Source organism: Panicum virgatum, chromosome 1N (genome assembly GCF_016808335.1).
Source record: "Panicum virgatum strain AP13 chromosome 1N, P.virgatum_v5, whole genome shotgun sequence".
NCBI lineage: Eukaryota > Viridiplantae > Streptophyta > Magnoliopsida > Poales > Poaceae > Panicum > Panicum virgatum.
The window spans coordinates 32685080-32710147 of record NC_053145.1 but is presented as its reverse complement, the minus strand read 5'-3'; the positions used below and the strand labels follow the sequence as shown (position 1 = coordinate 32710147).

The window sequence follows — 25068 nt, the reverse complement described above, 5'->3', positions numbered from 1 at the left end:
AATTAATTTTCATTCAAGTGATTGGGTCAATGAAATATCTAACTTTTTTGAAATCATATTTGTTATTTTGACCATGCAAAAATATATTAGGTGAAATTTTTTTTTCAAACTGTTGCTTTTCGATAGAAAGTGGATTCTATCACGATATTAACGTTTAAAAAGTGAATTTTAGATAAAATTAAGCAATTTCATGATATTAATGAGTAGTGTGTGAGTTTGAGAGATAGTGTGTGTTAGTGAGATTGTGTGTGTTAGTGAGAGAGTATAGTGTGTTAATGTGAATGTAATTTCATGAAATAAATAAAATTTGTTGAGTAATCCATTATTGAATGAAAATTATAATTGAGTCTAGTAATTAAGTGAAAAATATATAAAATAATATATATAACACATAAAGTATAATTGTACAGTACATATATAATAAAAGTATTCGAATTGCGATTATGTTTTTATACAATAATATAAAATGATTCAAATACATGAAGGATTAGCGGTAACAGACTTTCTCTTCACAAATGTCCCTTGATTATGATCACGGCGCAAGTATGGAGCATCATCATTGGCTAGCGGGATGCATGGATCAGCATTTACTTCGAAAGGTGGAATGGCAACAAAATTATTATATTCTTCTGAAAAGTCTGTCTTGTCCTCCACTCCAACGTTGTTTCTCTTTCCTGATAGAACTATGTGTCGCTTAGGCTCATCCTTTTGCTTGTTTATCCCCTTCTTTGGCTTGCTGGACATGTCCTTAATGTAGAAAACCTGAGCAACATCCTGGGCTAGGACAAATGGCTCGTCTCTATACCCAAGATTGTTGAGATCAACTATTGTCATCCCATACTCATCTTTTGTTACCCCTCCTCCAGATAGCTTAACCCATTGGCAACGAAATAGAAGCACCTTGAAATTGGGACCGTAATCTAGCTCCCATATCTCTTCAATGTAGCCGTAATATGTGTCCTTTTTTCCATTATTGTCCGTGGCATCCATACGAACACCGCTGTTTTGGTTGGTACTCTTTTTTATCTTGGGCTATCGTATAAAATGTGTTTCCATTTATCTCGTACCCTTGGTATGTTAAGATATTCCAAGATGGTCCCCTAGCCAATAAGAACAGTTGTTCACTTATATCCATGTTATGCATTAGATGCTTCCGCAACCAGCTGCAGAAAGTGTTATGTGCTCACGTGTAATCCATGCCTCAGACTTTTCCGGGAAATTGGAGAGCAGAATTTTCTTGTGTTCCTCGATATATGGGTCAACCAAGGATGATTGTTGAAGAACCGTATAATGCGCTTTCTTGAATGAGAAATCATCTGTGCAGACATAAGATTTCTTTCCTAATGTACCCTTTCCAGTTAGTCTCCCCTCATATCGCGATTCAGGGACTCCAATCGGTTTAAGGTCATCAATAAAGTCAATACAAAAGTCAATGACCTCCTCAGTTCCGTAGGCACTAGCAATGCTTCCTTCTGGACGAGCTCTATTACGAACACATTTCTTGAGTACCCCCATGAACCTTTTGAATGGGAACATGTTGTGTAGAAATACTGGTCCGAGGATATCAATCTCTTTGACAAGGTGCACTAGAAGATGTGTCATGATGTTGAAGAAAGATGGTGGAAATATCAGCTCAAAGCCAACAAGACATTGCACCACATCGTTTTGCAGCTTTATCAAATTCTCCGGGTCAATTATCTTCTGAGAAACTGCGTTGAGGAAGGCACATATCTTCACGATGGTTAACCGGACGTTATCAGGCAGAATCCCCCGCAGCACAACCGGAAGAAGTTCGGTCATAAGCACATGGCAGTCATGGGACTTGAGATTTGTAAATTTCTTCTCTGCCAAATTTAAGATTCCTTTTATATTGGATGAGTATCCAGATGGAACCTTTATACTGCTCAAGCAGTCAAACATGGTTTCTTTCTCTTCCTTGCTAAGAGTATAGCTGGCAGGACTTAAGTATTGTCGTCCATTATCTCGCTGTTGTGGATGTAAGGCATCTCGTTCTTCCATACGTTGCAATTCTTGACGTGCTTCTACTGTATCTTTTGTCTTTCCGTACACTCCCAAGAATGCTATCAGGTTGACGCAAAAATTCTTCGTGAGGTGCATCACATCAATTGCATGACGAACATCTAAGACTTCCCAATATGGTAGCTCCCAAAATATAGATTTCTTCTTCCACATGGGCGCCATTCCGTTTTCGTTCGGAACAGGTTGGCTACCAGTCCCCTTTCCAAAAATAACTTCTAGATCTTTTACCATGCTGAAGACGTCTTTACCACTACGGTGCATCGGTTTTGTTCGCTGGTCCGCTTGGCCTTTGAAATGCTTGCCCTTCTTTCGTACCGCATGCCTGATGGGAAGAAACCGACGATGACCCATGTATACAACCTTCTTACAGTGAGTCAACCATATATTATCGGTATCATCTAAACAGTGTGTGCATGCTTTGTATCCCTTGTTCGAATGTCCTGACAAGTTACTAAGAGCAGGCCAGTCATTGATCGTTACGAACAGCAATGCTCGTAGGTTGAAGTTTTCCTGTTTGTATTCATCCCACATCCGTACACCTTCATCGCCCCAGAGCAATAAGAGTTCTTCGACCAATGGTCTTAGGTACACATCAATGTCATTTCCGGGCTGCTTTGGACCCGGGATAAGCACTGGCATCATGATGAACTTTCGTTTCATGCAGAGCCATGGTGGAAGATTGTACAGACAAAGAGTCACAGGCCAAGTGCTATGACCACTGCTCATCTCACCAAAAGGATTCATGCCATCCGTACTCAAACCGAACCTTATGTTTCTCGCATCCAAATCAAATTTAGGGTACGTTCTATCTATTTTTCTCCACTGCGACCCATCAGCGGGGTGTCTCAACATCGAGTCTTTCTTGCGTTCCTCTTTGTGCCATCGCATCAACTTAGCATTATCTTTATTTCTAAACAGACGCTTCAAACGTGGTATTATAGGCGAATACCACATGACCTTCGCAGGAACTCTCTTCCGGGGAGGCTCCCCCTCGACATCTCCAGGATCATCTTTTCTAATCTTATAACGCAATGCACTGCATACGGGACATGCATCCAAATTCTTGTACTCGCCTCGGTAGAGGATGCAGTCGTTGGGGCATGCATGTATCTTTTGCACTTCCAGTCCCAAAGGGCAAACAAGTTGTTTGGCTTCATACGTTGTGGCAGGCAATTCATTGTCCTTAGGAAGCATTTTTTTAACAAGTTTGAGTAATTCACCAAATCCCTTGTCGGATACACCATTTGTCGTCTTCCATTGCAGCAACTCCAAGGTGGTGCCAAGTTTCTTAAATCCATTTTGACAATCTGGGTACAACAACTTATGGTGGTCCTCTAACAACTTCTGGAACTTCAACCTCTCCGTTTCACACTCACAGTCTGCCTGCACATTGTGCAATGCCTGCCCCAGATCGTCGCTGGGATCATTTTCTGCTACATCTACTTCGGGCTCTTCCATGGGAATATCGTCATCGAATGCACCGATTCCAGCATTCCCGGGAAAGTGGTCGTCAAAATCTTCTTCTTCATTGTCTTCCATGGTAACCCCCTGTTCTCCGTGCTTCGTCCAACAAACATACTTCTTCATGAAACCATTTGCGAAAATGTGGCTGTGTAGGATTCTTGAAGATGAGTAATCGTTGTTATTGTTGCAATGAACACACGGGCAGCACATAAAACCATTTTGCTTGTTTGCCTCAGCCTAAGACAAAAAATAATGCAGGCCATCAATGAATTCTTTCGAACGTCGGTCAGCATTGTACATCCATTGCCGGTCCATCTGCATTTTAAATAAATCGATTTGAATTCTTTACACGTATCGAATAAATAAAATATATCAAACCTAAATTAAACTAAATGTAACATAACATGAATAATTAAAAGATATGCAATATCCATCATACATCTTCATTAATTAAAAGGAGTACTTAATCCATTACAGAACTTAATAAAGGAGTACTATACATGAAATTTAAAAATTCGGTCAACAACACATAGGTTTTCAACCGTCCTTGCGTTGGAACGCAGAATGTTCTAACGGATTTCTTGCTGGCGCAGAAGAAGATGGCGGAGCTGAAACCTCCGAGTTTGGTGGTGACGAACCGTAACGCCGCAATAAATCCTCAAGATCAAACGGAGGTTCCTCGCCCCTTGCCATGCATTCTCTATATTCTTTTTCCAAATAACGGAGCGCTGCCCTATGAAAAGCACTAGGTTTTTTGGACCGACGACCTACTCGAGTTGTGCCCTTCTCTCCAGAAGGACAACGATCACCCCCACCGGCGCCACTCCCTCCAGCTGCTGAAGCCATATTTTACTGACAAATACCTTTATTTTCCACAAAATTATAAATTCTTACCATTACAAAGCAAAAATTATTTACTATTACAATTACAATGATTAGATTAATAACTCTTGCAAATAACAATGAAATCATATAAAAAAGACGAAATGTATCATTAATCCTCAAGAAATCTCTAATTAATTGAAAGAAATCTCTATAACTTCTAATTACTTTGACACCCTTCAGTTCCAGGAGTACACTCTTTTCAATATCCATAAACCCTCTAGAAGAAAAATAAACCTTTATTTCTGAAAATGTATATGTCAGTAACCTCAACCCTGTGGTGATGACACTGCCTTTCGGGGGGACACGGTGCGGTACAAGGATGTCACCAATCGGCCAGTCGCAGCACCAACATTTACGATTAATAGGCACAGCACTTGGCACAGGCAGCATGCTCGTTGATATGCTCTCAGTACAACAACGGGCATGCTGACTGCATCAAATGCTGTCTTCTTATCAATCGGAAGTGCTGGTGATGCGACCAACCAATTTGCGACGTCCTTATAGCGCATCGTGTATCCCCGAAAGGTAGTGCCATCACCGTTGGATGGAGATTAACGACGTATACTTGTTACGAAATAAAGATTTTTTTAGCTTCTAGATGGTTTCAATGTGAGCCTGATTAAATACATCACTAGAGTGTCAAAATAATCCATTCATAATACAAAAAATTCTAATATACTCATTTCATTAATTCATTCATGAATAAAAAAATCAACTATCCACAATATGGTCATATATACAAGTACATCACATGAAGTGTCTACAATCATTCTAAAAATTTCTACTATCCACATACTCATCTAAATCTAAAAGAAAATCACACCTACATATGCAATCTAGCTAAATGTCCAAGAAATGAGCTAACTACACATTTTCTCTATTTCTAAAGCATGAAATGAGCTATACAATCCAAGGAAGAAGAGAAAAACAAGCCCCAAACCTTTAGCGCCGATGGATGGATGGAGAATCAAAGATCTTCACAAATATGGTGAAGAAATGAGCAAGAACTCCTCTATCCCGAGCAAGAACAGCAAGAAAACAAGTGAGCTGAATGGCTCGGGCGGGGGGAGAGGGAAGGGGATAAGGGGGCCAAGGCCTTTTGTCCCGGTTGGAGGAACCAACCGGGACAAAAGGGGGGCCTTTTGTCCCGGTTGGTGGTTCCAACCGGGACAAAAGGCTACGCGGGCCTTTTGTCCCGGTTGGAGCCACCAACCGGGACAAAATGCCCCCCTTTTGTCCGGGTTGGTGTTTCCAACCGGGACAAAAGGCTCCTGTCCCCCCGCTGGCCCGGCTAGCCGTTGGACCCGGGACAAAAGCCACCTATTGTCCCGGGCCCAAAGGCTGCCGGGACAAATGGCCTGGAACAAAGGCCTGTTTTGTAGTAGTGGGTGTATAATGGACTTATTGACCGCATAAAATTAATATTACTATTATCGATCCAGCTGTCAGTTAAAAAAACCATTATGTCTGTTATATCATTGCTCGTGTATAAAATAAGAATCATACATCAGACACGTTTGAGAGGTTTCTCCCAAATCGGCTTAATATTGGTGCAACAAAAACATATTTGTTCTGTTCAACTGGTTTGTCAGCCAGTCAGCCAATAGTATTTTTCTCTCACACCAAATCAGCATCAGCCACCAGCCAGAATTACTTTTCTTTTGCAACAAATAGCACCAGCTACTGTCAGCCGAGTAGAGCGATTGGCTCCACCGGACTTCGAGCTCATTTTAGTCCGGGCTTACAAAATAGATTCACACCATAGTGTCTTAATTTGCACAAAACAAGTGAAGCGGAAGCCAGAATAAGGGTGTGTTTAGATTTTTTTGGCGTAAATTTTTGGAAAAGAATCATACTATTTCGGAATAAAGTCCATTTATAAAACTTTTTGTACGGATGAGTTGTAAATCGCAAGACGAATCTAATAGGCCTAATTAATTCATGATTAATTCATATTTAGCGAATGGTTACTGTAACATCACTGTTGCAAATCATGGATTAAGTATGCTCATTAGATTCATCTCGCGATTTACAACCCATCCGTGAAAAAAATTTGCACATAGATTTTATTTAATACTCCATGCATGTGTCCAAATATTGATGTAATATTTTATGGTGTAAAATTTTGGGATCTAAACAAGACCTAAGCCATTCCATCATCCCTAAAACGTTGCTACTCTTAGGCACTGTTTGGAAGAAAGGAATACAAAAGGTAGGAATGAAACGACAGAATAACGGACAATGCCAAGTCCAATCGGAACAGCAGGGTGAGGGCAAGATGGAGGCGCCGTGTGCACTGAGACATGGTCACCAAGCTCCTGTCTAGTGGAGCAAGCTCAAGCTGAAGCGGAAGTGGCGTTGCCAGATCCGATCGTGCGACGAACTCGTCACTGTGGATCCGAGGAAGAGCGACATTTAAGGTAGCTTCGGCAATGCAGCGCATGCTGCTGTGGCACCACAATGATAATCAAAAGGGGCTAGCCTCTCCCTCAGACGAATGAAGATTTTCCAAGAGCTCGAGGTGGATGTTTGCTTTCCTCCAATTTGTACAAGAAAGCTCGACTTTCTAGAGGAACGGCAACTTTCATTCCTTCGTTCCAAACGCTGTGTGACGTCATCAAAATGCAGGAACTCTGGCTGTGTTTAGTTTGCGAAAAAGTTTGGATTTGGTAATGTAGCACATTTTGTTATTATTTGATAATTAATATCTAATTATAGACTAATTAGATTTAAAAGATTTATCTCGTATGGAACAGTTAAACTGTATAATTAGTTATTTTTTCAACTATATTTAATGCTTAATTAGTTGTTTTTTTCAACTATATTTAATGCTCCATGCATATGTTCAAAGATTCATAGATGTGATGGATAATATAGAAAATTTTTTGGGATCTAAACATGTCCTCTATTCCTTTGAAATTCCTATGCAAGTCCTCCATTCCAAACGGACCTTATATATTGGGTCGGAGGAAAGTAGCCTCAAGAAGAGTAAATTGCACCCCAGGTCTTTAAACTTGTCCCAAAGTTTCATCTAGGTCTCTAAACTCTAAAATCGTCCATCTGGGTCCCTAAATCATGGTAAGTGTTCCATCTGAGGTCCCATTGTCCCAAAGCGCCACGCGAGACTCGAAGCTGACATGGCATGCCACGTGGTGCTATGGTGTCAAACATTTAAAAAAAACTTGTATAGTCTCATCTTCTTAGATTTACTCTTCTCTCTCCCTCTCCGATCTCTATCTAACCCTCACTTTACTCTCTTGATCTCCTTATCTTTCCACCATGGGCGCCCGCTCCGCCGCCACCGCCTCCTGTCCCTCATGCTCCTCGCCGTCGCCGCCTCCTAGGGCGAGGAAGGCGCAGTCAACAGTGAGTGTGAGCCACCTAGATGGCGACTGGGGATGGCGCCTAGTCGGCGACGGACTTGGCGAGGTGGGGCTCTTACACAGCTGACCTGTCGTCGCACCCGATCGGCCGTCGAGCTCGCATGCGTCGCCTGCGGACCATGCCACCGGCGGCCGCCGCAATCCCACAGGCCGCCCATGGAGTTCGCCCGGTAGTCCTCTGAGCTCATGTGGGCTGCAAATGGACCTCGTGCACCAACTGCGGAGGCGGAGATGGTGGGGGCGGAGACGGCTGCAGCAGCAAAATTGAAGGTCGCCATGAGTGGGACGGTGGTGATTTGGAAGAGGAAGAAGAGGAAGGGGCCTGGGCAGGGGTCCCATGGCCGAGGGCGGGCGGCAGCCCAGCGAGCGAGAGTGAGATGGAGAGAGATAGCAGAGAAGAGAAATGGAGAGGGAGAGATTGGAAGAAGAAGAGACACCCGTTCGGAGGGGGAGAGTCAGAGTGAGATCGGAGAGGGAGAGAGATGGAGGAGCAAATATGAGAAGATGAGATTATACAAGATTTTTTTTTGCAAATGTTTGTCACCGTGGCGCCACGTGACATGCCACGTCTGCTTCGGGTGCTCGCGTGGCGCGTTCGGGACCTCAGCTGGAACACTTATCATAGTTTAGGGACCCAGATGGATAATTTAAGAGTTTATGGATCTAGGTAAAACTTCGGAACAAATTTAGAAATCTGATGTGCAATTTACTCTCTCAAGAAACGTAACGTTAAAGGGTCTACATGTGAGGCCCAACGAAGCTAGCGGCTCAGTCACACGAAGCGCGACCAGGGGCTGCGTCCCCACCCCATGGACAACGCATACTGTCAGCAAAGCCCAGCACGTAAAGACCTCAGATTCCACCGGGTCTTTAAGAGCAAGTATTATGACAGGCTGCAAACTGGCTAAATCCTACATGGAGAAGAGAGAAGAGGAGAGAGAAGAACGTAGGCGTTTTGCTTGCAATCGGCTCAAGCAGACACATGCATCTCTACTAGTGGGCCTGCATGCAGCCAACCGCCCACTTGCAGCCCGCAGCAGGAGCAGGAGCGGGCGCACACCCACCGAGCTAGGTTATTAGAGCAGGTATAGTGGTCGGCTGAGAGTTGGCGGGGAGTCGACGTGGCAGAGGAGAGAGACTAGACCGGGCGACTCGCAAATCGCCGACTGAGGCGGGTGGAGACGCGTTGGGTGTCTTGCTATTGGGTGAGCACTGAGCTAGCAGCAGGGCCCACCATCATTCCGCCGGCATCCCAGACAGGGGCGGGCGATATCCATTGCCCTTGCTCTTAACCTGCCCTTAATAGCCACTCTGCTTGCTCCAATGCTCCATCGGCAGTGCGAAATCCGTCGATCCCGTCCTCATGTCCTGCACACGGCACCGTTCCTGACACTGCGCACGCCGCGAGTGCCGCTCCTTGTCCTGGTTGGTGTGATAGGCTGAGCCCTGTTTAGATCACAACCCGTAAACCCCGTTGTAAGCATCTAGGCCCTCAAGGTATGTTTCGGTGATTAATGACAACCATTATTGTGACTAATGAGTTTGTGCAGCTTGATAGATCATTATCGCTCATTTTGGTCATATGTCAAAAGGGGCCCCTCAATTTCTTTGTCCAAAAAGGCGATCTTGGTATTCAACTCAAAAATATGTAAAGACTAAGGATCCTTCTAGTCCTAAGTATCATAAGGTTGAGAAGGACACTTAGTTTAGTATAGGTTTTATAGTTTTGTAGTGATCGCACTATTAAGAGGGGTTAAGGCCAAGTAACTTGAGCATGGACATGGTCAATCAAAAAATGGATGCACACTATGGTCACTCAGGTTTCTAAAAATTCAAATAAGTGGTTCTCAACTTATATGTCAAGAATATTTGGATTTCATTCAAGACTCAAATCAGAAAAGGCAAAATCAGAAAAAGTCTTTAACACCGGTTTAACCGACGCTTTCATTTTTCTATACGTCGGTTAAACGAAGTCAGCAGAGTCTGGACAAGTCAATACACCGGTTAAACCGACACGTTTGAATTGAACGTCGGTGCATTAGTCCAGAGTTGGTTTTTCCAGGGTGTTTTAAGGTTCTATACACCGGTTAAACCGACGATGTTTGAATTGAGACGTCGGTGCAATTGACCAGTGAGATGGTTTTTCCAGGGTTTTCTGAAGTTGTACTCACCGGTTAAACCGACGATGATTTTGAGTTAACGTCGGTGCAGTTGTCCAGAGACTTGGTTTTTCAGTTGATCAGTGGACAACTATATTCACCGGTTAAACCGATGATACGTCGGTTAATCTGGCCAAGTTGTAACGGCTAGTTTTCAGAAGGGGCAGTTTACATTCATCGGTTAAACCGACGCTGGCTATTGGAGGTACGTCGGATTAACCGGCGCTACGCAGTTTTCTGGCAGCTTTTTCTCCAACGGCTCTATCCGTGTGAGCTGCCTATATATACCCCTCCAATGGGTCATTTTGCTACTCTTGACACCAGGCAACATCCAAACACTCATACTATAGTCAAGAGCCACCTTGAGCTTCATCTTTCACATACTTGTTCATTCAATCAATTAAGAAGCAAGACTAAGGACTTGAGTAGAGAGAAGCTTGTGTGCATCCGTTCTTAGTGATCGGTTCTTGCTTGGCAAGACTAAAGACTAAGGCCCTAGCTTGTTACTCTTGGTGATTGGCATCACCTAGGCGATCTTGGTGATCGAGGTGTTTCTCGCGGAGCTTGCCAAGGATTGTGGGAACCCGGAGAAGAAGATTGTACGTGGCTTGAGCTCCACCACGCCGGGATGGTGAACGAAGACTCTTAGTGAGCGCCTAAGTCTCGATGACATGAGAGGTGACAAGACTCTTAGTGAGTGTCACAACGTGGATTAGGGGTGTGTGCCAACACATCGACACCACGGGAAAAAATCCGGTTGTCTCTTGCACTCTCTCTCATTTCAAGCACTTACTTTCATGCAACCTTTCATGTGCTTGACCTTAGAGATCATAACTTAGCTCTACCTTGCTTAGTTTCATATCTTTGTTAGCTTGTGTAGTTTGCTTTGTTTAGCCGGTTGGTGAATTGAGCCTTACTAGCATTGCATAGGTTAAGGTTGTTTTAACTATAAATTTGAAAAAGCCCAATTCACCCCCCCTCTTGGTCCATCGATCCTTTCACCTGTAAACACAAAAAAAAAAACATCACATCGAATATTTTGTCTCGCGATTTACAACCCATCTGTAAAAAAGTTTTGTAAATAGATTTCGTTTAGTACTTCAAATTAGCAAGATTTCATCGTAAAAAAAATTTACCAGACTAGCTTTTCACGTACATTTCCTTGTTGCCCAGTGAGCCGCGGTGCCTAGCGGTATGGCGGCGCTACGTACGTGCACGAACGGGAGCCCGGGTGGCGCGGCGCTGCGCTGTCGTCTTTGCTGCCCGGAGCAAGGAGCCAAGGACGTTTAGGCCGACCCGATCTTGGTCCTCTAGTGTGGCACGTTGTCCGCAGGGTACACATGGTGTGGAGTGGTGATTGGTGGTTCGTGACAGAAGGAACCGAGGGAGTGAGGGTACGAGACGTATGACGGGCATTAAATTTTGAACATCCCTATGAATAAAACCCACATTACCGGCACGGCACAGAATTCGTTCATTTTTTGATAGAAAGGTACTAATGAACATGAGGACGTGGACTACCCCCTGTAGCCAGTCTTTAACTAATCGGCTACTGGATCGTGTCGACTTCATATGGAGGAGAAAGTTGCTTGTCGCTCCGGCTTGACTTAGTTCGGCCTGCATTGCCGAGTGGAGTGGCCTTGACCGCATTCCAACCCAATCGGTCAGGGCCTCTCGAGGTTGTTTCGAGTTCTCCTCTTGTTTATGATCCAATCCAACCGGGTGAGTTGTGTAGTGTTCTCCGTGTTGACGTCCCAATCCAAACAGACTGATCTTATTTTTTTTTTCTAGTTTCCTTTTGTTTTCCTAGCTATGACCTCCCATAGTCGTAGGCAGGGCCGGCTCAAAGGGGAGGGCAGCCGGGGCGACGGCCCGGGGCCCACGGAGGAGGGGGGTCCAACATCTAGTATGTTGTAGGTAGTATTATTTAGTCCAACTCGAAATATACGAGCAAGCAGTCAGGCACGTAGCTAGGCACGTAGATCTTCCGGCAAATATTAGGAGTCACACGTGTGACTGACAGTCAAACTATCACACATAACGGAACAATTTTTTATGCTGAAGCAATTTGTTGTTCCAGCAATATAAAAATCGTCACATGTTAAAAAATATTTCAATTTTCTTATATTTACCATGAATTAATATAATAGACCAACCTAAATTCTTACTTTAGGCCCATCTTGCCTAATATCTACTCGGGGTTCGAGTTGCACCCGGTCTTCCGAACTTCCGCCCTTCCGCAACGCGATCGCAACTCGAAGTTCGCCGTTTTGTTTTCATCTTCTTTTGCCTGCGGCCGGCACCGGTTGCTCTCCTCCACCAGACACCGACACCAGAGACCGGAGCCCGATGCACTCACGACAGGCCGGCTGATGTTGCGGCACCACGGCCTACGTGAGCATTTGCTGCCTTGGCGCTAGCACTAGTGCTCTAGCAGGTTGCAGTATTTCTAGTTTTATATTCTACCATTTTAGTTTCTAATATTGATATTATTATTTATTAATTTATATTTTAATTTTAATTATCATCATAAATAAAAAGTAGTTGGGCTAAAGGGCCCATAGTATCGGGCTGGCCCTGGGGCTTTTGAAAAATATGAACCGACCCTGGTCGTAGATTTGTATTTTTCTATGCTATATCAATGAAATTCATACTATATGGTGCGGTTCGTTCAAAAAAAAAAACGGTCAGAGCTAGTTGTAGGTCAACCAAGAGCTGAAGAGCACACAATGCTGCAGCATTTGAAAGCACAGCAGTTCCAGCAGTGGGGCATGCCAAACCGTGGCCTTGTTTGGTTCTTCCCCTGAGAATTTTCTCAAAAAAGTCGAATGCATGCATGAAATACTAAACGAAATTTATTTGCGAAATTTTTTCACGGATGGGTGTAATTTTTCGAGACGAATCTAATGAGACAAGTCTAACATGATTGGCTACAGTGATGCTACAGTACCACGCCTACCCATCTCCAAATCATGCGGTCAAAGGCCTCATTAGCTGCAGTAGCTGCTACAGTACCATAATTGTGGAGGTTGTTTAGTAATTACACTTCATTTAATACCTCTAATTAATGGTCAAAGTGATAAAAAATTTCATGAATTTTTTTAGGGACAACCAAACACGGCCCGTATCCAATGGCACTATATGGCAGCAGCTCAGCCAGGAGCGTGATATTTTACATGCTGGCTCTGAAAATGCCTGGCTTGGTGTCTGGCTCTGTGGTCTGGTCCCGTGGAGTGTGGTGGGAACGGACCGGTTGGACCATAGAAGGTCGTCAGGACTCAGCAGCAGCAAAAGATGGGGCCGCCCCACTTTGACCTTGGCCCGTGGACCAAAGCGAACACTTTCTGGACCACACATTTATTTCGTCTGCAGGTGCGCTTTTTCTAAAGTATAACGAGGACAGTTTGGCCGTATGTATGTGGATGGTCTCTGCCACTCTTCCGTTTTCGCAATGCCAATTAGAGCATCCACAGTGTATGCAATCTGGTGTGATGCTCAAATCAGGTCACATCATACATGCTAGCTTAAAAAAATTCGGTCCAAAATATTGCAGTATTTTGCACCTCACCATGAATTGAGATATATCTCACAAATGCAGCTTTTCCATCCTTCCCTCCTCCCCCCTATCTTCTCTAGCATCAGGTACTCAAAGTTGCCACTAGTGCCAGGTGGTGCTAGTATAGCATCTCTCTCTAAGGCCAGTTTCAATGGGACTTTTATGAAGGGTTTTCTTATATTAAATATCTTTATTTTTGCTGACATGGCAAGAAGAGAGAATGATGGAGTTTCATAGGATATGAGGAGAGTTTCATCACTATGAAATCCATCTGGCACAGTTACCTAGTTCTCAGTCTAGGTAACTGTGTCCATGAAACTCTGAGACTAGCCTAATGTATGGCTCCTCAATTTTCTTTTTCTCTCTCTTTGGCATCCCTTGGTAACCACGTTGGGGCTGCCCTTATTTCCTACAACCTAGCCACCGTGTGGTTCTTGGCAGCTTCACAACTTATGAGATTGCTACAAGTCTCTTGGTCTTGATGACAGTTCGGCACCTTTTTATTTATTTTCGCAACTACTTGCATTATTTTATTTTTTTTCTTCCCAATCTCACCTAAGCATGTTTTTCTCACATTAACACAAAGACACGATTTGTTTTATGGGTTAATTAGATTTGTACCATTATAATTCTTTCGTATTTCATTACTACAAAAATGATTAACCGAGGGTTTTTTTGCAACTGCCTCAGATGAAATATCACAATAAATGATCTATTTTCTGAGGCGGTTTTGTTGCCCGGTTCAATTAGTCTAATAATTTTTTAAAAAAAATAGAAAAAGTCTACCGAACCCATCACGGACCCGTCGAGCCCACGCCACTAAGCCGACACCGCCCACACCATGCGTAGAGCCGCGCCGCCCGATCTGGCCACCCCCGCACCACTCCCGCGTGCGACGAGCGGAGGATCTCGCCTAGGCATCCTTGCGGTCGTCGGTGACTCGGCCTTAAGGTCCATGTCAATGTCATCCTCTTCGCACTCGTGACCGCCGTCTTCATCGTTCGTGGCAGCATAACCACGGAGAGGGCGTCGAGGTTGCTAGGCTTGGGGAGGTCGTCGTGGCGTTGCTGGGAGCAGAGGATGGCTCAACTTCATGGATTTGCTCGACTCAGAAGGTGAAATTGCTGGTGGTGGTGGTTGCCAATTGGAGGAGAGTGTTGACAGCCAAAATTGGCATCAACCGGTCTGACTGATCTGACTAAGCGTTCTGACCGGTCTGGTGTTGTAGCCTGTTCAGCAGGGGTCCGACCGGTCTGACCGGTCTAGGAGGTGTTCGAGTGCAATTTAAGGATTTTTGTAGATCTAGATCGGTAAAAGAGATTCCTTGTGGGATAAGTCCATCCCACCCTATAAATATAAAGGGTCACGGGCGATTGAGGCATCCAATCGATCAAAAACACAATACAATTACTATTTTTTATCGTCTTTATCTTTTCTCCAAACCCTAGCTTTTCCAACCTCCATCTGCTGTTCTTCCTTCGTCCCAGTGATGTCTGAAAGCGTTCTAGGTGGCCTACCAATCATAGAGCAACCCTGCGCGCGCTTGCCCTGACAGGGTCCCTCCCGGGCGAGCGTTCAGGGTTTAGGGTTTAGGGTGACGCAACACAAATGCACAAAAGATCGCATCCCACATCACACTTACAAGAAGGGCCCATTTGAAAGAGAAAAATGACGTACAAAGCCCCGGCACCGACTTACACAAGATGGGGGCCCACCTGGCAGTGTCCAGGACGAAAGGCGGTGCGGGAGGCGGCACCCGGGGGCCGACCGAACCCTGGGGTCGCCCGGCCCCACTTTGGCACCAAATGGCCCGAGCTTTGGCGGGAAGAACGATCTTATCCTCATAAGGCGGTTCCCATATGTTTATGATGGACCAATTACACGCAACCTTGCAAAAATACTCCAAAAAGAGGTGAACCCACTCCTATCTGAAACTAACTTCAATATATTTGAGAATGTTATACTTCCTAAATGTTCTACTTTGATTCTACTCAGGCATGTACATAAAAAAGATTGGAACACCAAGCAATCAGACAACCAGTTCATGTCAACCAGTTCGGACCAGTCCGAACCAGTTCGGACCAACCAAATCGGACCAGCCAGTTCGGACCACCAAAAGAAATGGCTCTATCACCTAATTCCCGCAACCTCTGAAGGCCCATGAGTACGCATTTGAAAGCTTATGAAGTCTACTTTCTAACCCAACAAGTTTCACGTCATTTAGTGTCGGCTCGGAATATGGCCAACTATCAAACTACTCGATTGCTAGTGTGTCATGCGTTGGATCGGATATGGTCTAGCACACAATGACTCGAGAATTTAGACTGGTTCGGGCCTGAAAATGCCCTACCCGGTGTTGATAGCTCTTAAGTACCAAATTTAGGCCGTCAACTCCTCCATAAACACATGAAATGCACACATCAACATAGTGGTAGGGGTTTATTACTGACCATTTCCATGAGTGTTGGTAATTATTGTATGCAGGTGAAATAAGGGTGAAAACACACTTCATGAGCAGGGAAACACACTCCACAGATCAACGCAAAATGCGCAACCAATCAGAGAACACGAGTCAGGCCCAATTGGATCAAAACAAGCACATGCACAAAAGCAAACCAGCTTAGGACAGGCCAAAACCCATGGGGTTAGGACAAGGAGGCCCAGGATAGCCCGCTGGACGAAGCTGGGGGCGGTTGGAGCCTTAGGTAGGCCGACCGACCTACAGGTCGGCCGACCTGGCCCATGGGCCCCACCACCTCATCCAAGCCACGTGCCGCCTCCTCATAGGTCCCCTAGGTCGGTTCTTGAAGGATTAGCTGCTGAAGGATGCCGTGCTACCCGTGGCTCCCTCCTATATATATGAGGGGAGGGGTTCCAAATGAGGACACCACCAAGTTGGAGTTCACATCCATCCAAGTGCTCTCTCAAGCCTTCTCTTGGTTTAGAAGTGTCTTAGAGTAGGGAGAGGGTAGAGGTACTTAGGAGGGGCGCCGGTCTTCAGCGCTCTTCTCCATTGTTGTACTTGTTATCACCATAAATTAACAGGATTAATTTATGGGCCGAAAGCAAGATAGGCTTAAGGCAGAAGACTGAAGAAGACTTGTAAATCGGCTTCTGCGAGAGCATCTGGGCCACATGGGCCATGTATCTTTAGATTTAGTTCAAGGTTAGAGATAGAGTCCGATCGGGACAAGATTAGTTTAGATTGTTTCCCAAGTCTCCGGACTATAAATATGTATCCTTTGTTATTCGTAAAGGGAGCGTCATCACGACTCGCAAACAACAACTCTCGGCGCATCGCCACCCCTAATCCTAGGGTTTCATCCAAGTAAGCGCCATGCTACCCTGATCGCTTCTTGCTATTAGGGCAGTATTGTTCTTGCTTTTACCTTGGTATTACTCGTACTGAGGCATTTTTTTATGGCGAGTAATACTAGTTATCATGATGTTCGTAGCATGGCTTTTAGTAGATCTGTTGTGCTTCGTTGCTTATCATCTGCGAATATCATGTTGTCTCTGTGCAGTCACGTTTCAATCTCATGCTAGTTCTTGTCGCATAGAATTAGTTGCACAGAGGCAACACCCTGCTTCTTTTATGTCTAGTAGATCTGATCTGTTCCGGTTTGCTCTTATCTTAAGAGTTGGCGTAATATCTGCTAGGTTAGGCCTTGCAAACGGTTTGGACGATCCGGTGGTGTAATAGACGCTTTATCTTAGCCTTGATAGGGATTGTTCCGGGAATCGGCTCTTGCTAGTTCTTAGGCCTCTGTTTTGGGTTGTGGTTTAGTTGTCTGTTATGTTCATTAGGCCTAGTCACGTGTAGGATGTTCCGATCTAGCAGTGAAGCGGTTACCATCGTGGATTAGATCAATTAGATTTAATTGAAGCAGTTTTATAGTTATTTGCTTTATTTATCATATCTGGATACAATCAGATCCCATCTAACACCGGGACTCGATTGTCTCTTTAAAGCCGATGCAAGAGTCGTCCCGGGGAGCCGACCACGGCTCGGACTTACGTTTACACGTGTCTTTGTATGCAGGAAACTGTTCGGAGTACGTCTGCACCCTCCTGATCAAGTATAGGTCAGGTGGCACGCCCGGTTTTCACACATCCTTCGGGCGCGTGACGGAATTGCGGGCCGTCGACGAGGGAGCAGTGCCTGCCAGTGCCCCAGCAACCTCCCGGCTCTTCGTGTTGCCCGTCGCTGCTCGCCGGTGGGTTTCAACTGACAACACATTCTGGCACACCCGGTGGGACCCTTCTCGGCAACAACATCCACTACAACAATGACTGGAGCTCAAGATCAAGAACCCGCTCCCAAGCCCGTCACGTATGAAGAGCTTCCTCCTGAACACAAGAAGAAGTATGATGAGATCAAAGCTCTACTGGAAGCGATCTCATCGGCTCTTTTGAGAAGACTCGCAACCATGGCATCAGCTGGAAGGGGTTCTCACCAGAAGGCGCTCTTGACAATGTAGATCTGTCTGTACCATCTGAAGAGCGCACCAGAGCCCTGCGTTAGGAGATGAACTACATGGTGGCCCATGCGCTTCATCGGCACTCTTAGAGCCTGATGAACGAACTTGAGCGCATGGCGCATCGCGTCATCCAGGAGATAATCAAGAACCAGTACTCTCCATCGGGGCCAATCCTGGGGAGTCACACAGAGGTAACTGCACTGCATTCTAGGCCGCAACTGCCGTTCTCATTTGCAGCTCCCAGACCGCAGAGCTCGCCGATCTACGTCGTCCACAAGATCGGCGGTGATCCTGGAGAAGGCCAGTTCCTCACCGAGCCACCCAAGGAGGTTCCGCACGGCTACACGTGCGCCTACATTCCTGACAGCGTCGGTCCAGCACGCTCGGTGCAAATGGTAAACCCAGGAGCTTCTGGAGCAGACGTAGAAAAACAAGCGTGGCTGGCAAAGTACGCTACTGGGCCGAGTCCTGAGCCATCGGCCCTAGGAGTTCTTAGTGTGGAGCAAGTCAGTGCAATACTGAGAGACCAGTTCGGCATCCTGCCCAAGAGGAAAGCAATCGGCTATTCCAAGCCGTACCCAAGCGACTATGACTTGATCCCACTGCCACCCAAGTATCGGCTCCCTGAGTTCACCAAGTTCAACGGGTCAGAGGGAGCCAGCTCCATCGAGCATGTGAGCCGATACTTAACGCAGCTTGGGATGATCTCAGTGTCAGATCCATTGAGGGTCCGGTTCTTCGGCCAATCCCTTACAGGCCCAGCTTTTGGATGGTATGCGTCACTGGCTCCGGATTCGATTCGAACTTGGAGGCAGCTTGAAGATCAATTCCATACCCAGTACCATTCGGAGGCTGCTGAAGCTGGAATTGCCGACCTCGCTCAAGTCAGGCAGAAGTGAGGAGAAACTGTGTCAGAATACATACATCGCTTCAGAGAAGTCAAGAACCGATGCTGCTCGTCGTGCATCACAGAGAAGGAGGCAGTCGATCTGGCTGTCCTGGGACTTGCTAAGCCGATCAAGGATGCAGCTTTTCAGTTGGAGTTCACGTCTCTGGTGCACCTGGTGCAGAAGCTTACAGCATACGAGCATTACCATCATGAGCTGTACCAGGACAAGTTCAAGCACCATGTAAACATGGCTCAGGTGGATGAATCTGATGACTCTGGTGAAGAGCAAGAAGTGGCCGTAGCAGAGTGGACCCGGGGGGCAAACCCTGTCCCGTGCAAGTGGGTCAAACAGCAGGGGCTTGTGAAGGGCTTCGACTTCGACGTGACTAAAGCAGAGCAGATATTTGATGTGCTCCTCAAAGAGAAACAACTGAAGCTTCTAGAGAATCACAAGCTACCGACGGCACAAGAGCTGTAGGGGAGGTTGTACTGCAAATGGCACCACTCGTTCACTCATTCTACGGGTGAATGCAAGGAGCTACGTCGTCAGATACAATCGGCTATTGAGCAAGGCCGATTAATCCTGGCTCAACACACGATGAAGGTTGACACCAAGCCCTTCCCGCAAGCTAACGTGGTGGAGCTGTCAGCTTTCGGATCCGAGGGCCAGGACTTGGCATTCCAGATCAACATGGTGGGACCCATGCGCCGCCATGATAAGCAGAGGAGAGAGGCCGCTTCTGGCAAACGACCGCAAGATGAACATGAGCTGGAACAACGGTATGTGACTGAAGAGCAGGTGCGTCACATCCGCAATCAGCTTCCAGCTTCTAATCGGGTTCTGGAAAAATACCAATACCAATACCAACTACGCCGCCGATATGAATCGGAAGAAGACAAGTACGAGCACCACTCAGGAAGGACATTGGGGAGGTGCCAGGCTATACGCGACCACCGGCATTGCCCGTTCTTCAGGTACTGTTGGAATTCCGGCATGAGCCGATTACCTACTATAGATGATTGCTTGGAGTGCAGGCCACGAGGACACCAGCAGGACAAGACATCAGTGTTCCGGCGCTTGGGACCCGGAACGCGTCAGGATGACCACGTGAGGCGCCCATCCAGGGTGATTCCGAGCCAGAGGAAGCAGACAGGTACCATCGCCCACGGTGGTGTCCTGACGGGCTTAATCGGTCGCAGAAGCGCAGAGTACAACGCTTGCGCAATCTGGAAGAGGCAGAAGCAAAGTATCTTGACATGCTGAGGAAAGCGCGTCCGGATCTCGCGGAGTAAGTCAGACAACCGCGAAGGGAGGAAAGGCGCCCTCCTAGAAAAGAGTGGTGCCCCAAGCAGACAAAAGCCGATGAGAAGCCATCGGCTGATGTGAACATGGTGTTCGTGCTCCCATCGGAGTTTCGAGGACCCCAACCGGAAGAATCGGCCATCGCACAATTGGATCTGGGCCCACAGCCGGTCATTTTCGAGAAGCCCAAGGAGAAAATCTACAAGCACTTGAAGGGATTGTATCTCAAGGGCTTCATCAATGGCAAGCCTGTGAACAGGATGTTGGTCGACACTGGCGCCGCAGTCAACCTGATGCCATACTCTATGCTGCGCCGATTGGGTCGTTCTTCTGCCGATCTGATCAAGACCAATGTGATGCTTAATGACTTCAATGGACAGCCATCAGAGGCGATGGGGGTCCTAAACGTGGAGCTGAAAGTGGGCCGTAAGACCGTACCAACATCGTTCTTCATCGTTAACAGCAAGAGTGCATACACAGTGCTGCTTGGAAGGGACTGGATTCAGGCCAACTATTGTATCCCCTCCACAATGCATCAGTACCTCGTCCAATGGGATGGCGATGAAGTAGAAGTGGTCCCTGCAGATGATTCCAGCGAGGTCTCGGTCGCAGATATGAACACCTGGGATGCAGAAGGACAAGAGCCGATCTCAGGGATCGCCCTGGAAGACTGTGATCGGATCGAGGCGACAAAAAACGGACTGAGGCTGGTCTTATCCACTGGCCTCACAGAATAGATGCATCCTGGCTGGCCACGGGGTGTAATAGAAATAGAGAGGCCGGTCCCAGCGATCGGCCCCAGAAAATAGAAAAATTTTGTTTGTGGTCGGAATTGTTACACAATGTACGCATGATGGCCTGCTCTGGTAGTTGGCCACTTATCGACTATTGGGTTTCGAATGATAATGGAAGTGTAGAAGCGGCCAGCCCACGCGGTTGGCCAAATAATTTTTCTTGTCATCTCCTTGTGCTTGCCGCTGATCTTGTGGATAATGAAGACTCGCTTGCGTTCGCAGCTGATTTTTCAGACGACGGCAAACTCGGATACGAGTTCACATCAGCTGATGATTTGGAAGAGATTGACATCGGTCCTGGGGATAAGCCACGGCCGACATTTATCAGCAAGAAGTTGGATCCGACTTTGCGAGAGGAGATGATTGCACTGCTAAAAGAATACCGGGATTGCTTTGCATGGGACTACACCGAGATGCCTGGACTGGATAGAAGCATAGTCGAGCATCGGCTCCCGCTCAAGAAAGGGTTTCGGCCGTTTCAGCAACGAGCACGTCAGATGAAGGCCGAAGTCCTAGAAGAAGTTAAGAAAGAGGTGGAAAAGATGCTGGATGTTGGGTTCATCAGGCCATGCCGATATGCAGAATGGATCTCTAGCATGGTACCGGTACAAAAGAAGGATGGCCGATGGCGTGTTTGCGTCGATTTTAGAGATCTCAACAGAGCAACACCAAAGGACGAATACCCGATGCCTGTTGCAGAAACATTGATCAACGCAGCTGCTGGCCACAAAATGATGAGTTTTATGGATGGCAATGCTGGTTACAACCAGATCTTCATGGCCCCAGAGGACGTGAACAAGACTGCGTTCAGACTACCAGGTGCAGTTGGCTTGTTCGAGTACTTGGTTATGACCTTCGGGCTGAAAAATGCCGGTGCAACGTACCAACGTGCTATGAATTACATTTTTCATGATCTCATCGGCAAGCTGGTAGAGATTTATATTGATGATGTCGTGGTCAAGTCCAAATCAGTTGCTGGGCATTTAGAAGATCTGCGTCAAGTTTTGGAGCCGACTCGGAGGTTTGGGCTCAAAATGAACCCAAAGAAGTGCGCTTTCGGTGTGTCGGCCGGTCAGTTTTTGGGATTCCTGGTGCATGAACGGGGAATCGAGATCGGCCTAAAGAGTCAAGAAGCTGCAAAGACGATGAAGCCACCTACTACAAAGAAGGAGTTGCAGAAACTCATCGGTAAAATTAATTTTGTCAGGCGATTTATTTCTAATCTGTCCGGACGCATTGAGCCATTTATGGGGTTAGTAAAGATCAAATCCGATGATGAGTTTCGCTGGGGGGTAGAACAGCAACAAGCTTTTGATGAAATCAAGGAATATTTGTCAAAGCCTCCAGTATTGGTTCCTCCTCAGCAAGATAGGCCGTTCTATGTGTACCTATCCGTGAGTGACACTTCCATTGCTTCGGTGCTAGTACAGAAGCATGACGGCCAAGAGAGGGTGGTTTTCTACCTCAACAGATGCATGTTAGATGCCAAGACCAGGTATCCTGAAATCGAGAAGCTTTGTCTTTGCTTATACTTTACATGTACGAAGCTTCGCCATATTTTTCTCTCGGCGGAAACAATTGTTATATGCAAATCGGATGTCATAAAACATATGCTGTCGGCCCCTGTCCTTGAAGGCCAACTTGGAAAATGGATGTTTGCATTGTCAGAATTCGATATCCGGTACCAGCCTGCAAAAGCAGTCAAAGGACAAGCACTGGAGGATCTTGTTGCAGACAGGATCAGCACTGATATTGCTGCATTGTTTATTCGTGCTTGGGCTATGTTCTTTGACAGATCGGCTTGTGATGATGGATGCGGTGTGGGAATTCTATTGGTGTCACCTCGTGGGGCGACTTACTCCTTCTCCATCAGAATGACTGCCCCGTGCACCAATAATTTGGTGGAATATGAAGCCATTCGCAAAGGGATGGAATTGCTTCTCGAAGCCGGTGCAGAAGCGGTGGAAATTTTTGGAGATTCGAAGCTGGTGATTTCTCATCTCACGGAGGAATATAGGTGTGAGAGCGAGGCTCTTTTCCCGATATGGATGCAGTGCCGTGAGTTGATGTCACGATTCAGGTACATCAATTTCCACTGGATACGTAGGACTCTGAACAATGAAGCCAATGATTTGGCACAGATGGCTTCGGGCTACAAGGAGACAGCCGATGGAGTCGAAGTGGAGGTTCAGTTTCTAGAACCCGGAGACTGGAGAGCCGATATCTTCAATTACTTGAAGGATTCGGCTCGGGGGGCACCCAGAAGGATAAGACTCAAGGCCATGAAGTATGTTCTGATAGGGGATGATATGTTCTACAGGACCTTGGAAGGACTACTACTTAAATGTCTGGGACCTTCAGAGTCAAATCGGCTCTTGCATGAGGTTCATGAAGGAGCCTGCGGTACTCACCAATCGGCTCATAAGATGAAATGGCTGATTAGGCGATCGGGTTATTACTGGCCCAGTATGCTGGAAGATTGTTTTAAATATTACAAGGAAAGCCGATTTTACAAAGGAATCAATCCTTCGGCTTTGAGGTCCTATTCCTATGATGCTACCTACTACTACTGCTCGTAGGTACCTAGTACCTACGGCGCTTGGGGCTTCGGGCCGGCACATCCCCGCTGCTGCCATTGTCGCTGTCGTCGTCGCTGTTGAAGGCGCTGCTGCCGCCTTCGGACCCGAAGTTGCTCCAGCCCTCGTCGTTGCCGCCACTTTTCTCTTCCTCGCTGTCCTCCTCGGAGGACCCGAGGAACCGGAAGGGCTTTCCACCCATCGGCTCGTCGTCATCGGAGGGGGAGTCGATCTCCTCTTCCGAAGAGGAGTCGGCTCCGTCTGAAGAAGGAGGGTCTTCTCCCTCGCCGTTCTTCGGCTCCTCCTGGAACAGGAGCCGAAGGTCTTCTCCTTCAGTCATGGGTTCGTCCTCCTCGGAGGCGACCCCGATGTCGAACTCCTCTGCATCCCAGTGCAGAGGAGCCAGCGCCTCGTAGGTTGCTGCTGGGTCCCACTCCGGCGTCGGCTCCCGGCTCTCCGGAATGGAGTCGATGGAAGAAGCAGGGAGGGGGGAATAAGAAGGAGAGGAGGAAGAGGAAGAGTCTCCGAAGGAGTTGGAGGCGGAGGAGGAAGAGATCGCCATTACTAGTGCTGGAGGATTGGGGTTTTCTGCGCTACTGGCTCTGGGAAGAAGAAGGAGTTTGCTGTGGAGAAGAGCCGATTCGGGTGAGATTAAATAGTGAAAAGATGGAAGACGGATCGGCAGTTTTCATGTTCTACGAGGAGCCAGTTGCAGAGACGTTGCGTCTTCCTTGGTGGTTGCAGTGTGTTTAATGAGCATTAACGGGAAGATGAAGCGACAGATTGGTTTTGGAACTATCATTGCCAAAACCAGGGGGCATGTGTTATCGCCATAAATTAACAGGATTAATTTATGGGCCGAAAGCAAGATGGGCTTAAGGCAGAAGACTGAAGAAGACTTGTAAATCGGCTCCTGCATGAGCATCTGGGCCACATGGGCCATGTATCTTTAGATTTAGTTCAAGGTTAGAGATAGAGTCCGATCGGAACAAGATTAGTTTAGATTGTTTCCCAAGTCTCCGGACTATAAATATGTATCCTTTGTTATTCGTAAAGGGAGCGTCATCACGACTCGCAAACAACAACTCTCGGCGCATCGCCACCCCTAATCCTAGGGTTTCATCCAAGTAAGCGCCATGCTGCCCTGATCGCTTCTTGCGATCAGGGCAGTATTGTTCTTGCTTTTACGTTGGTATTACTCGTACTGAAGCGTTTTTGATGGCGAGTAATACTAGTTATCATGATGTTCGTAGCATGGCTTTTAGTAGACCTGTTGTGCTTCGTTGCTTATTATCTGCGAATATCATGTTGTCTCTGTGCAGTCATGTTTCAATCTCATGCTAGTTCTTGTCGCATAGAATTAGTTGCACAGAGGCAACACCCTGCTTCTTTTATGTCTAGTAGATCTGATCTGTTCTGATTTGCTCTTATCTTAAGAGTTGGCATAATATCTGCTAGGTTAGGCCTTGCAAATGGATTGGACGATCCGGTGGTGTAATAGACGCTTTATCTTAGCCTTGATAGGGATTGTTCCGGGA

At 46.5% G+C, this 25068-nt stretch overlaps 1 pseudogene; it reads right to left on the bottom strand.

Annotated features, from left to right (window-relative positions):
• Positions 1-507: 507 nt before the first annotated feature.
• On the bottom strand, positions 508-3804 carry LOC120653235 (annotated as a pseudogene).
• Between the last annotated feature and the right edge of the window lie 21264 nt (positions 3805-25068).